Consider the following 13,557-nt stretch of genomic DNA (forward strand, 5'->3'; position numbering starts at 1 on the left):
CAAATCATCATACAAGTGTTGTGGTCCATCAGCAGCCAGCAGATCTGGCAGCAGATTCAGAGAGTGAGGAGGGTTGGGGAGGAACATGGGCCAGTCCTGGAGTCTGGGGAAGGCTCTGAGGAGGGTTAGGGTTAGTGTTGAAGGCAGAGCAGAGAGGGGGCCAGAGCCGAATGCCAGTTATCAGCTGCCTTCCGAGTCAAACATCATTGAGGCAACAAACAGCTGGAGCCTGTTTCCAGTGTGCACGAAGGGAACAGCTAAAGAACAGGGGTTGACTTGGGAATAAGGCCACAGGTGGACGATGAATGGCCCTTCCCATGGGAAATAAAAGAGGAGCGGAAGGGGAGTGGAGTTTACAGGAGACAATTAGTTTGCTTAATTGGTTTGTGACTCTCCGAGACTCCTCGCCAAGTTCTCCAAGCCAGATAAGGTCTGTGACTGTAAATCCTCCCTTGAAATACTTTGCTGGATGTGAATGAAGAGAATTCATGGTAAATTAATAAAAGGGTTTTTTGTCAAGACAAGGAGTTTGCTTCATGCTCTTGGGAAGCCTAAGTCAGAACAAAAAGCTCATTATATATAGAATTCATAAGTAGGAGTAAGTATTTTAAGAACTGTATATGTTAAACCAAAAGAAAGACATAATTGTAACAAAAGATATTTGCCTAGATATTATTTCATGATTTAGATCTTCCAAGCATAGTCCTAGTTAATAGCCAAAATACAAAATACCCCACTCAGGGTAGCACAATTTTGTTTACTAATAAAAGGAAATAAATTAGTGTTGGTGGTGGGATTTTTTTAAAATCAGTAATATTTCAATTTTCTATTTCAGAAAATTCTTTGGATCACAGGTGTCACCCCAGGTTTAAAATCTGATGTTACTTTTTTCTTGGTAAAGCACAAAACTGACGACATTATAACTAACAGTCACAACTTATTTAATGTTGTTATTTGTTTGTTTTGTTGTTTAATTTTCAAAAGATTCTTGATCTTCTCCACTAGCATGAAAGATTATGCAGCAACCTCTTGACAACAAAAAAGTACAATTACACCTGATCTCCTCTTACTCATCTATGACAGAGTTTCAGTATTAAAAGATTTGCAGTTAAGAATCGACCAATTATTCCCATTTCCACCAGAGGAAGAAAGCTGATGTGACTTATGGGTCAGCTGAGAAACATACAAATAACAGTAATAAAAAAAATCTACAGTAAATAATCTCACACCATAAAAGGAATCACATAACATTACGCGGGGAAGTATTTTTCTCCATAAATGAAAGTTGTGAGAAATTACCTAGTCTATTGAAAATACTTCAGTGGCATGAATAGAAAGAAACACGTTATCATATTATTCTGCATATTTAAGAGAGAGTAAGTCTCACTGGACTTAATGGGATTTGCTTTGGAGTAAATATGTTCTGTTACTCAGCATATGACTGTTTTATTAGTTTCAGAAAATAAGACTCAGTGAACAGGATACATATTATTTAAACCTTGCAATGAATTAACACCAGGAGAAATGAAGATTATTATTAATTTATTGCTAATCTTTTATACTCTGAATATAGCACATTATATTTACTGTTGTTTCACGAAGTGTTATAATAAATGCTTAGTGTTTGGCGGAGAACTCGTGGCTCTCTGAACAGAACAACTAGTCATGAAGGTGCAGGCAGCTGCCATTTATCAACCTTTGTAAAGCCACATCTCACATAGTATTCTAGAAATTTATGCCAGGGTTGAAGACTGTATGAAGAACCGAACCTGAAATGCTACAGGAAAGGAGGAAATAGTTTAGCCAATGTGCCAATATTCAGTTCTGTCCCCAAAAATGAGAAACCAGCAATCCAGACATAAAATCTTTTAATAACTATTAGCTGAGCTGAAGCAGAGGTGGGTTCCTACCAGTTTGCACCTATTCGGTAGAACCGGTTCGTCAAATCTACCGAACCGGTTAGAAGAGGTTCCACCAGTGGACCCGGAAAGCAGGCCACACCTACAGAAGAGGTTCCAAAAGTTTTTGAAACCCACCACTGAGCTGATGGATGTATTCTTTGTTCAAATCTCAGTCTAGAATCTGAACATTTTCATTGCTATTACTGTTAGATCGGTAATGGAAAGGCTCACTCAGTCGAAAGGCAACAACAGGGCTTTATTGTAACAGATCAAAATGTATAATCCAGCGAAGGTTCAGCAGCCCTTTTATAGGGAGCTGTCAAATGCTTCGACCAATGAGATTAAACCTCTTTTCCCGCCGGAACAGAGGACCTTGGTGGAAACCATTATAATAGTTGCTAGTATCTAACAATTACCTTCATTAATAATATATTAATTATTAAAAAAATATTTGAGGAATAATTAACTTTATTCATTCTATTAATGTAATGATTGAAAAAGCATGGAGTGTATATTTTAAAACTCCTCCTGACTCAATTTATGGAACAGAATTTGCTTTCAAAATGAATTTCAGAGAAACAGGATAGATTTACCTAGTGTGACGTCTGCTATTCCTTCACTAATTTAGTTGAGAGGTGAACAGGTTTGTATGTGACATAGTGTATCATTGTGTAGTCATCTTGCCAGCCTTTTGCATTAATGCATTAAAAAAAATGTGATGTTCCAGTTACTGAAGAGGAAGGAGGGGAAGGGAGAAGAAAAAGAAAGAAGGAAACTTATTTAGCAAAGGAGAAAAACAATTGTCGTTGCTTTAAATCAGAACTGAGCATGCCTGGCTGTGGAATTGTGGGAGTTGAAGTCTACAAGTCTAAAAAAAATTGCTGCCTCACAAGCCATAAATCTCACTGCACGTCACTGCTTAAATCCTTACATAAAAAGTAAAAAATAATATTGGGACACCCAGAAAAAACTGTCTTACTCACTTCTTGGTGGGAATAAACTTGCATATTACTAGCAAGATTGCAGTTTTTATTTCAAAGATGAAAAGGAGAGACTGAGACTGATCTGAAAGTGATGTAACAGATTACAGGAATGATATGGAGAAAGATGCTACATTGGATGTACAAATGAAACTGGCTCATGTATTAATAATTAAAAGGGTTCAGCTGAAAGAGTGACCTAGATAACCTCCTTATAGTGGATTTATAAGATGTTAAAATTTTGAAGAATTTTATAAGGGACACAGAAAAAAATGGAAAGAAATAAAGTTCTAGGATGTTATTTGAGTGAATTAAAGTTCAAGATTGTTAAAATAAGGACATAATTTAAAGGTAGTTTACTTAAATAAGGTTAAAATAGGTTGTTCATCCTATTTTCCCCATAACAACAACCTTTTGAAGTGAGTTGGGTCAAAGAGAGAGTATCTGACCAAAAGTCATTCAGGTGGCTTTCATGTCTAAGGCCAGACTCACAATCTCTTGGTCTCTAGGCTGATGCCTTAATCACTAGTTTTATCTTTTTAATTGTAATGTTTAATAAAGTTACTTTTTTAAAGAAATGAGGAGGATAGAAGAACTAAAATAGAGTAAAGTTATCTGCTGGAATAACAACCAGATTTCTGGAAGAGGAAAAAAAGTTTTGAGAAACTTCAACGTAGATTTTGGCATAATATTATTTCATTCCACCCCAAAGAAGATATAAATAGAGCTATAGAAAAACCATTGTGCACAGTGCCAAAATACTTCCATGGGTGTTTTTCTATACTTTTTTGTTTCCCATATGCACCCCAGTGGTGCATATTTCTTAAAGGACAAAGCTATTTCCAAACAACAAACACAGATTGTCCTTTTTATCTCTATATAGGTCCTGCTTTGTGTATGTCCAGAAGATTGCAAGGTATTTCATGGAACAGTCTTCTTTTCTTCCTGATTCAGCGAACAACACATTCTTTTCAACAACCTCTTTTCACAAAAACTTCTTTTCATGGAAAAGTTTGTTCCAGGAAGACGGGGAAGTCATATCAATGGCTACATATTTTTTTTCCCTATCATTTCTTGTTCAGTTTGCTGAACTTGAATAAGAATGAACAAATGACTATAGTAATTAAACCAAGTCTGAAACTTTTGTCTCCACCCATTTTCCAATCATGTAGTGGAACGCCCAGAAGCTCTGAGCAGTCTAGAAATATAAAGCTATGTGCTCTGTAATAAAATAAATGAGTTCAGCAGGACGTACATTTGTGAATACTTATATTCAGTTCTGTTGCTACATTTTTTCTTGCCCTTTCTGTTTTCAGTACTGTGGATATTATTCAGTGGTGCATGATTATTCAGAGGAAAGCAGATGGATTTCCAGATGATTGCCCATATAACAGGTAAGTCTAAAGCTATCATTGTCTCATCATCTATCCCCAGCCTTCCAAAAATATCCTAGCTTTTACAAAATTCCAAAAATAGAAAACAGCTTTAGGATTGCTCTGCAGCTGATCGAGATCTTGGGAATGGGGGAGATGGATGACAGTTTTGAGAAGGGGGACAGTTGGAAGGTCTCTATGGGAAAACACCTGCAAGAAGGGAAGAAAAAGTTCTTGCTGGTAAAGCTTGTATTTCTGTGGGCATCTCAAAATGATCCATGTAATTCATTTGTGGATTTTAGCTTACTTTTTTTTTTAAATAACCAAAGAAACCTTTTTTTTTCCAGAAAAAGAGTTTTATTTCTTTTAAAAAACACAAATATTTCATCATTCGTCAATCATTAAAACATTGAAGTACAATTTTTTTGTATGCCCCTCCCTCCCCCCCCCAGCCCCCCTCCTCCTCCCCCCCCCCAACTTCCCAGAACCCGTACACGGTATGGATTTTTAACTAACACAGTCTAAAATCTATTGAGAAAAAAGAAATAAAGAAATTAATGACATTCTACATTGACCTTAGCTTCTTCTTACTGAACTAACTTTAAACAGTTTAAATCATTCCTGATCTTAAGCATAGGCTAACTGGAATTTCTTGGTCCCGTGTTTATTTTGTATATAGTCAGTCCATTTTTTCCAGTCTCGTTTATATCTCTCATTTGAGTGATCTTTAAGATATGCCGATATTTTAGCCATCTCGGCTAAGTTTGTGACTTTCAATGTCCATTCTTGGATTGTAGGCAAGTCTTCCTTCTTCCAGAACGCTTCAACCTTCTTGAAGCTTAAGTATATTAAAAGTCTCATGGTGAAACTTCATAACTTCATTTTTCACATGACTTTTTCACCCGCTTTATTCTGAATCTTGGACGTGGGCTTTTGATTAAAAAAGAATACATTATAGCAATAGCAATAGCAGTAGACTTATATACCGCTTCATAGGGCTTTCAGCCCTCTCTAAGCGGTTTACAGAGAGTCAGCATATTGCCCCCAACAACAATCCGGGTCCTCATTTTACCCACCTCGGAAGGATGGAAGGCTGAGTCAACCTTTGAGCCGGTGAGATTTGAACCGCTGACCTGCTGATCTAGCAGTAGCCTGCAGTGCTGCATTTAACCACTGCGCCACCTTGGCTCAATACAGTCTTCTGTTTTTGTTTTTCAGATGATAATTTCACTTTTCCAAGCAACCATTTGTGGTTTTCATTTTCCAGTAGATTAATTGTTGCAATATGGTGGTGCAGATGTTCTGTAAGCTAATAAGAAACTGGTGTGTTCTTAGAAGTAATGAAGGAAGGTGTGTTTTGTATGGTTTTGTTTGCTCGTTTGTCTTGCATCTTCAAGTCATTGTTGACACCTGGCTCCAGTGTTGACACCTGACATCTGGTCTGCTTGAAAAAGTCCCTGTAGTTTTCTGGGCAAAGTTTTTTAGAAGTGGTTTCCCCTTGCCTGCTTCTTATGAGACAATGGCTAGCTGCACTTAGCCCCAAGGCAGAACTAAAACTAGTCTTTTGGTTCCTACACTAGAGCCTTAACCATTCTGGGTCTCTAGATGTAATGATAAATGGGAATGGCCTTGGGAGATTTGGGGAGGGGGAGACATGCTTCATAGGGAATGATTAGATGGGAGGCCCTTCCCACAGCTGCATAGTGGACAGAGAAAGAAATTCAGAACGTGTCCTACCTAACTTATCAGGCTGAATGTTAAGTCCTTCCAGATTTGAAAGGTTCTGTTCATGGTTCTGTTCTTCAATAAAGTAGAATTAGCTCAAAAGGTAGGGAGCACAGTGGCTCACGGTTAGGATTCTGGGCTGATGGATTGGGAGGACGATATTCGAGACCTGGTTGATGGCACAAGATAGGGTCAGCTCCTGACACATGCTCCATCTCCTGCCAATCCAGCAGTTTGAAAGTGGAGGACTGTGAGTAGATAGATAGGTACCACTTTTTTTGGGGGGGGGGAATAACTTAATGGTGATAGGAAATGATCTCACAACTGGGCATCTACTGGACAACAGTAATGTCACTGTTTTATCCTTTCAACCCAGATATGTTTTGTTTTTCCCAACATGACTGTAGTGTAGCTTATCAGTTTATCTTTCCTGTCTCATCTACCTGGGAGGGCTGATACTAATGCAGGAAAAATGCATGGCTATAAAACTTATGATTTGCTTCTAGATACAATTAAGGGACCCTTAAATATTTTGGACCCAAGGTGATCACAATGTAGTACTTTTCAGGGTTCCTCAGGATCCTCCTTACTAAGGTATTAGTAAGGGCAATCACAGCTCTTGGAAGACGTACCAATCAGTTAGTACTCAGATGACATAACACCCAAGACCATAACTAGAAAGTACAGACAGATAAACCAGAAGACAGCACCATACAAGTGGAACTTGTACAACAATCCCTTCAGGAAAGATTATGGATCCAAACTTGGGAAAATGCAAAAATTTGGATTTTAGGTAATGTGCCATTATTCCTTCTGAGCAGCACATTTAATTCAAGCCATATAAAAGGGTTGTGCATCGCAGCAACAAGCAAGAGGAGGCGTGTTCCTTCAACAACACATACTAGTTCATTGTTTACGCTCAGTGAAACATCGCAGACAAACCAGTTGTCATCTCTTCCTCTATCAGAAAGTGAAAAACACTCGATCTGAGTTAAAGTGGGAAAACATTGGCAGATGTTGTATTCACCTGGGCAAATAATCAGGAGACGCATTCTGGCACTTCAGAACTGGTGGATGAATCATGCTGGACCAACCAGGAAGTGCAGATAGTTGTTAATGCATCATTTTGAAAGGAAAATATTGAAGGAGGGTTGGGAGACCACAATTTCTACTTTAATGGCTTCATTGGAAACCTGCAAGGACAATTAAGGAAGTAGCAGGTGTTCCTAAGCAGAAAATGAGCATAGGAACTAAGTAAAATGAGGTAGGATAAGAGGCAAATGGATTGCACACAAATGCATGGGAAATATTTGCTAGGCCTTGAAACCTGCAAGAAGGTTTAAGGCATGCAAGGAGAAGGAAGTAGGAACACTTTAAAATAACAGGCTTGGGTGTCAAAATGCTAAGGTAGGACTGGTCTTTGTCTTGCTTTGCGTGCCTCACCATTTTCTCCACCCATTAAAAAAACCGTCACGCATTCTAAAGAAAGCATTGTGTTCTGTTGTTGGTAAATTTGATCATATAATGTGGGTAATGAAAACAGTTAATTGGGGTTTGGCCTGTGTTTATTTTAAACACAGAAAAGAAAAGGTGGAGATAGATAACAAAGGAAAGCAGAGAAGACATGTTTACTCTTTTCTTTGAATGCCATAAACCCAGGTTATAAAAAGAGCTAATCCAGAACACTTATGCAATTTAGTGCTTGCATGGTGACATCATTTTAACCTGTGTTATACTGTGGGGTTTACACCGCCGCAATATAATTATTTGTTCTCTACTTTGTTCAGTTTATCTTTAATCAAATTAAAATGTCATCTGAACACAGATAGTTTGGCAGATGTTTCAGTCTACCAAAGCATAAGAAGAAGATGAAATTCTATAAGACTGTACTTACATTTAGGAAACCTGATATTTAAGTTGTTTTTCCTTTGTGCGTATTAAATATGTTATTCTGTGTCACAAAATAAACCAGCATATTAAACGTTTGCAGTCACACTAAATAAGTTTTCTTCAAATAGTTGTTTAAAAAGTAAATATTGTTTCAGGCCAAAGCATCAGAGTATAATAATAAAGGAGGGCAGGACATTTCACCTCTGTCAATGTTTATTTCCTTCCAAATCATCATTGGCATTGTATCTAGCTGGTGAAAGCACTAGAAAAAGGCCCCCACCAAAGTCTCATTGATTGATTTTTTTAAGCTGCAATTCAGCTCAAATCAAATACCATCCACTTTACCAATGCCCTTTCCAATTAAAGAAACCAGGGCATTTTTATTTTTTATTTATTTATTATTTTCAGTAACATCAGGCCAAAGAGAAGAAGATTAAGTCTCTTTCACCCATACAGTTAGGGGTGTGTGGATTTGTACAAGTACATGACGAAGCTCTAACAATTCTAATGGTTTTCAGTACAGTGTAGCTATATGCTAGGTAAAGGTGTTATGTGCTCTACATGGGGCTGCCCTTGAAGAGCATCCGGCGACTTCAGCTAGTACAGAACGCGGCCGCGCGAGTGATTGTGGGTGCACCTCGGTTCACCCACATAACACCTATCCTCCGCGAGCTGCGCTGGCTACCTGTCGATCTCCGGATGCGCTTCAAGGTGCTATTAGTCACCCATAAAGCCCTGCATGGTAGTGGATCTGGATACTTGAGAGACCGCCTCCTGCCAATTACCTCCCTGCGACCAATTAGATCTCACAGATTGGGCCTCCTCCGTATTCCATCGGCCAGCCAGTGCCGGCTGGCAACTACAAGGAGGAGGGCCTTCTCAGTAGTAGCCCCGACCCTTTGGAATGAACTCCCCGTGGAGATTCGTACCCTCTCCACCGTCCAGGCCTTCCGCACAGCCCTCAAGAACTGGCTAGCCCGTCAGGCCTGGGGACAAGGATAGTTGCCCCTCCCGAATGATGAATGTATGTTGCTTATTACTTTTATTATATGTGTCTATGTCATTGTTTGTATTTCCCCTCCCTGGTTTTATGTGAGCCGCCCTGAGTCCCCTCAGGGAAAAGGGCGGCCTACAAATGTTAATAAACAAACAAAACAAACAAATATGAAGAGTTCAGCAACCTAGCAATGACTATATTTATTTGGAAATTGTAAATGTAAAAGTTTCATGGGATGATAAATCCTTCAGTTAACTTTTAACTTTAACTTTTAATAAATTTATATGCCGGCCAATCCCATAGGACTCTGGTGGCTTACAGAAAACAAGATTAAAATAAGGAGTTAAAAGTAGGAAAAGAGAAACAATTTAAAAATAGAAAAAAGAGAAACAATTTAAAAACAACACACCATTACACTCAATCTGAGTGGGGCTGGACCTCATTCATGAGGTCAACAGCCCCAGTCCTGCCGGAATAGCCAGGTTTTAGTGGCTTTCCGGAAGGCCGAGAGAGCGGGAAGGGTCTGGATCTCTACGGGTAGATCGTTCCACAGGGTCGGAGCAGCTACAGAGAAGGCCCTCCCCCGAGGCGCCACCAGCCGGCATTGTCCGGTCGATGGTATCCGGAGAAGGCCCAGCCTGTGAGTTCTTATCGGCCGTTGGGATGTATGTGGCAGGAGGCGGTCCCTCAGATATCCAGGTCCTATAGGGCCATGTAGGGCTTTAAAGGTAATGACCAGCACCTTGAAGCACGTTCGGAGATATAAGAGCTGAGGTGGCGCAGTGGTTAGGGTGCACTACTGCAGGCCTGAAGAGACAGCGCCTGCAGAAATACAGGGGTCTCCCCAACCAGTGGTCCACTTTACGATCCCAATTCCTGAAACTGCTTCCCAATGAAACACAAAGGCAGCAGTCTGGATAAAGTGGCAATTCTCTGTTCCTTCAGAGTGCCTTTTATTAGAAAAAGTTAGTTACAGCATCATCAGAAAGGAATGTATCAAAAAGGTATATATAATCACACATGGCATGAGTAAACTGATAAAAAGTTCACAGCATTCTACAAATCACATCATGACAAAGGGTGGGCAAAAGATTTACAAGCTACATGGCATTGAGAGGGGGAGAGAAGAGATAGAAAGCTATAACTCAGCATAGGGGAGAAAAAGGCATGTGTGTGGGAGTATCTGGTTCACATAATACTTGTTACACGAGGCTGCATTTATGACCGTGAGGCCATAAAAGATGTTTCTGGTGCGATGATAATTCATCCCTTGTGTATTTGTGTTTCAGATAACAGAAGTTGTCCTTCACGTAAACACCCAGAATGAATTCCAATGCCCTCTTATCTTTTTCTCAGAACTGTCTCCCTGACACGTAGTCAATTGGCTTTGGTAAATTTCCACTAGGATATTCTTCTTTTGTTTCCTAGCTAATTCACCTAGCCTGTTATGGCAACAGTCTGGTCCCCACACAGGCCACTTCAGCTGACTGTTATCTGCAGTTCAGCGGTTCTAATCTCACCGGCTCAAGGTTGACTCAGCCTTCCATCCTTCCGAGGTGGGTGAAATGAGGACCCAGACTGTGGGGCGATATCCTGACTCTGTAAACCGCTTACAGAGGGCTGAAAGTCCTATGAAGCGGTATATAAGTCTAACTTATAGAGCCAAGGTGGCGCAGTGGTTAAATGCAGCACTGCAGGCTACTGCTAGATCAGCAGTTCAGCTGTTCAAATCTCACCGGCTCAGGGTTGACTCAGCCTTCCATCCTTCCGAGGTGGGTAAAATGAGGACCCAGATTGTTGTTGGGGGTGATATGCTGACTCTGTAAACGGCTTAGAGAGGGCTGAAAGTCCTATGGAAGCGGTATATAAGTCTAACTGCTATTGCTATTGCTATAAATCACATTTATGGCTGAAGATAGAAAAAAAAATAATTGAAATCATAAGCCAAAGAAAGAAAATAAAAATCTGGAAATGAAAAGGTTATCACATGCCCCAAATCTAGAAAACTGGTCATTAGAATATAATCAAAGGTATCAATCTTTTAAGACCATGTATCAAAGCAGATAAATATGTCACAGGAAAAAGGAAGAAAAATGTATCAGTTACTTTCTTTTTGCTCCTAAAAGTCTGTATTCCTGTTTGCGGTTACTTTTTAGGGCAGTTAAAGTAACATTTAGATGTTACAGTTATTTATCTAAACTGTAATCTAAGCTACCTGCTACTCAAACATTGGTATGGTATTTTTTTTTTTTTTAAATGATTATTCTTGTGCTACTTTCCCAGATGGGCCGGCCCATTCAGAACCTCACCCACAGAAATCCGAACATATTTCTGCTTTCCATGGAGAATGTGAAGAGAAAGAAAAAAATTCTGCTTTTAAAAAATTTGAAACAAATTTTTCAAACGTATATGGGTCAGGTAAATGGGTCATTTATTTAAAAACATGCTTTTCAATTTATAAAATTGTCTGTTTGTCAGATCTTTTGGCCCATGATTCTCAGGAAATGGCTTAACATTTTTAATTTAATGGGTTTATTTAGGAAAGTTTGGAAAAATGCCTTATCTTTTGATAAAGCCAAGAAACAAGTGAAAGAACTAGAAGAACTTTGTTTTTTCTATCCAGTTGGGGAATCCAGCCGAGGTGGCGCAGTGGTTAAATGCAGCACTGCAGGCCACTTCAGCTGACTGCAGTTCTGCAGTTCAGCAGTTCAAATCTCACCGGCTCAGGGTTGACTCAGCCTTCCATCCTTCCAAGGTGGGTAAAATGAGGACCCGGATTATTGTTGGGGGCGATATGCTGACTCTGTAAACCGCTTAGAGAAGGCTGAAAGCTCTATGAAGCGGTATATAAGTCTAACGGCTATTGCTATTGCTATAAGTACAATGATGAAAACATCCTCCAACTGTGTGGCAATTCTTTGTTTCAGTTCCATCATGTTATTTTATTGGGGGCTGTTTCTTTAGATTTGTTGCCAGCTTGGAATGGAGAGGAATGCACCAAACATTTCCTTCATGAAGTGGTAGATATTCTCTTCAGTTATATAAAAAAGGCCGTTGATAGAAAAAGCAAAGTGCTTGATTTCCACCATCCACATCAGCTTCTGGAAGGGCTGGAAGGCTTCCATTTGCAACTCTCTGATCATCCTGAACCTCTGGAGCAAATTCTTGTAGACTGCAGGGACACCTTGAAATATGGTGTTAAAACAGGTAACTAATAATATATACTACTTAGTTCAGCATAATCGTCTGTTCCCTAATTTTGTAGCCCTCGGGTTTCTTGGGCACACAATTTCCTTGTTCCACCCCGAGCAAGCTTATTCTGAGGATTTTACTAGCTAAACTAATTTCATTACTTTTCATGCATTAACACATGTCTGCAAATGCTAATTCTCTACAGAGACTTTAATTAATTAATTTTTTTTTGGGGGGGGGAGGGTCTTTTGCCTTTCCTGATGCTAGATCAGTGTTTCTCAACCTTGGCAACTTGAAGAGGTCCGGACTTCAACTCCCAGAATTCCCCAGCCAGCATTCGCTGGCTGGGGAATTCTGGGAGTTGAAGTCCGGACCTCTTCAAGTTGCCAAGGTTGAGAAACACTGTGCTAGATTTTATGATTTTAAGCTTTTCTGAGGCAGATTTTTAAAATATAAATCTCCATAGTGCATACTTTCATGGACTGTATAATTTTTGACACTATTCATTCTCGGACGCATCTCTCAGAAATGTCTTTTGTAATGCAGATTTTTGTTCTTTGTTCACTGTTGTGCCATGAATGTATTGATGGACATTATAGTCCCATAAAAATGTGAACTCTTTTTAGATATAAAAGACATAGGCACGGGGGCTTTTTTACAACTACCTGTGGCTGCTTTATTGCAATAGTAAGAGCGTCTTAAAATGATGCATTGCTAACATTTCTATTTTTAAGGACATCCCCGTTATTTCAACCAACTCTCCAGTGGCCTTGACATTATAGGACTTGTTGGAGAATGGGTGACAGCTACTGCAAATACAAACATGTATGTAGACTGTAATCTCGGTTTCATATGGGATTAATATTTAGTTGCTGTTTAAGAATGAAAAGACTGTACAAGCTCAAATCAAGAAAGGGCTTTGTTGGTAAAAACATTCTTCTCCAAGGGTCACCAACCACAGTGATATTTCTATATATGTGCCTGTGCACAGGCACACGTGTGTGCACACATATGCACAGGAACACACACTTTTTAAAGTACTAAAACAAGATGTTCCAATGACCATTTAATATTTTAATGTGTTACTTTTATTTCTTTTATGCTAGCTTTTTATATGGTCACCTTCATTTTTTCCATTTCCATATAGTTTCTCAATTTTTATGTGTTTATATAGGACAAAGTGCATTTACCTGGTGGGAAGTATGTAAATCGAATAAATAAGCATTTTGGAAGCATGTGTTCTATGAAAAGCCACATTTTTCTATTGAAAAAAATGTTTTTCTTTAGGATTAAGCTGCATGCGCTTCCATGCTTTCTTTCTTAATAAGAAGCATATGCAAGCAAATTCCCATCTGGATTTGGACTATAGTTTTGAGAAATCGGTAAATTACCACTCCTTAAAGACTATTGTACTACTATTTTATAAGCATTTTCTATTAGGAAGCTTCCTCCAGTTCCTTTCCTTTCAAGGACATCCTCCTGGAAACTTAAGTTTTCAT

The sequence above is a fragment of the Thamnophis elegans genome, chromosome 8, assembly GCF_009769535.1.
Source record: "Thamnophis elegans isolate rThaEle1 chromosome 8, rThaEle1.pri, whole genome shotgun sequence".
Lineage (NCBI taxonomy): Eukaryota > Metazoa > Chordata > Lepidosauria > Squamata > Colubridae > Thamnophis > Thamnophis elegans.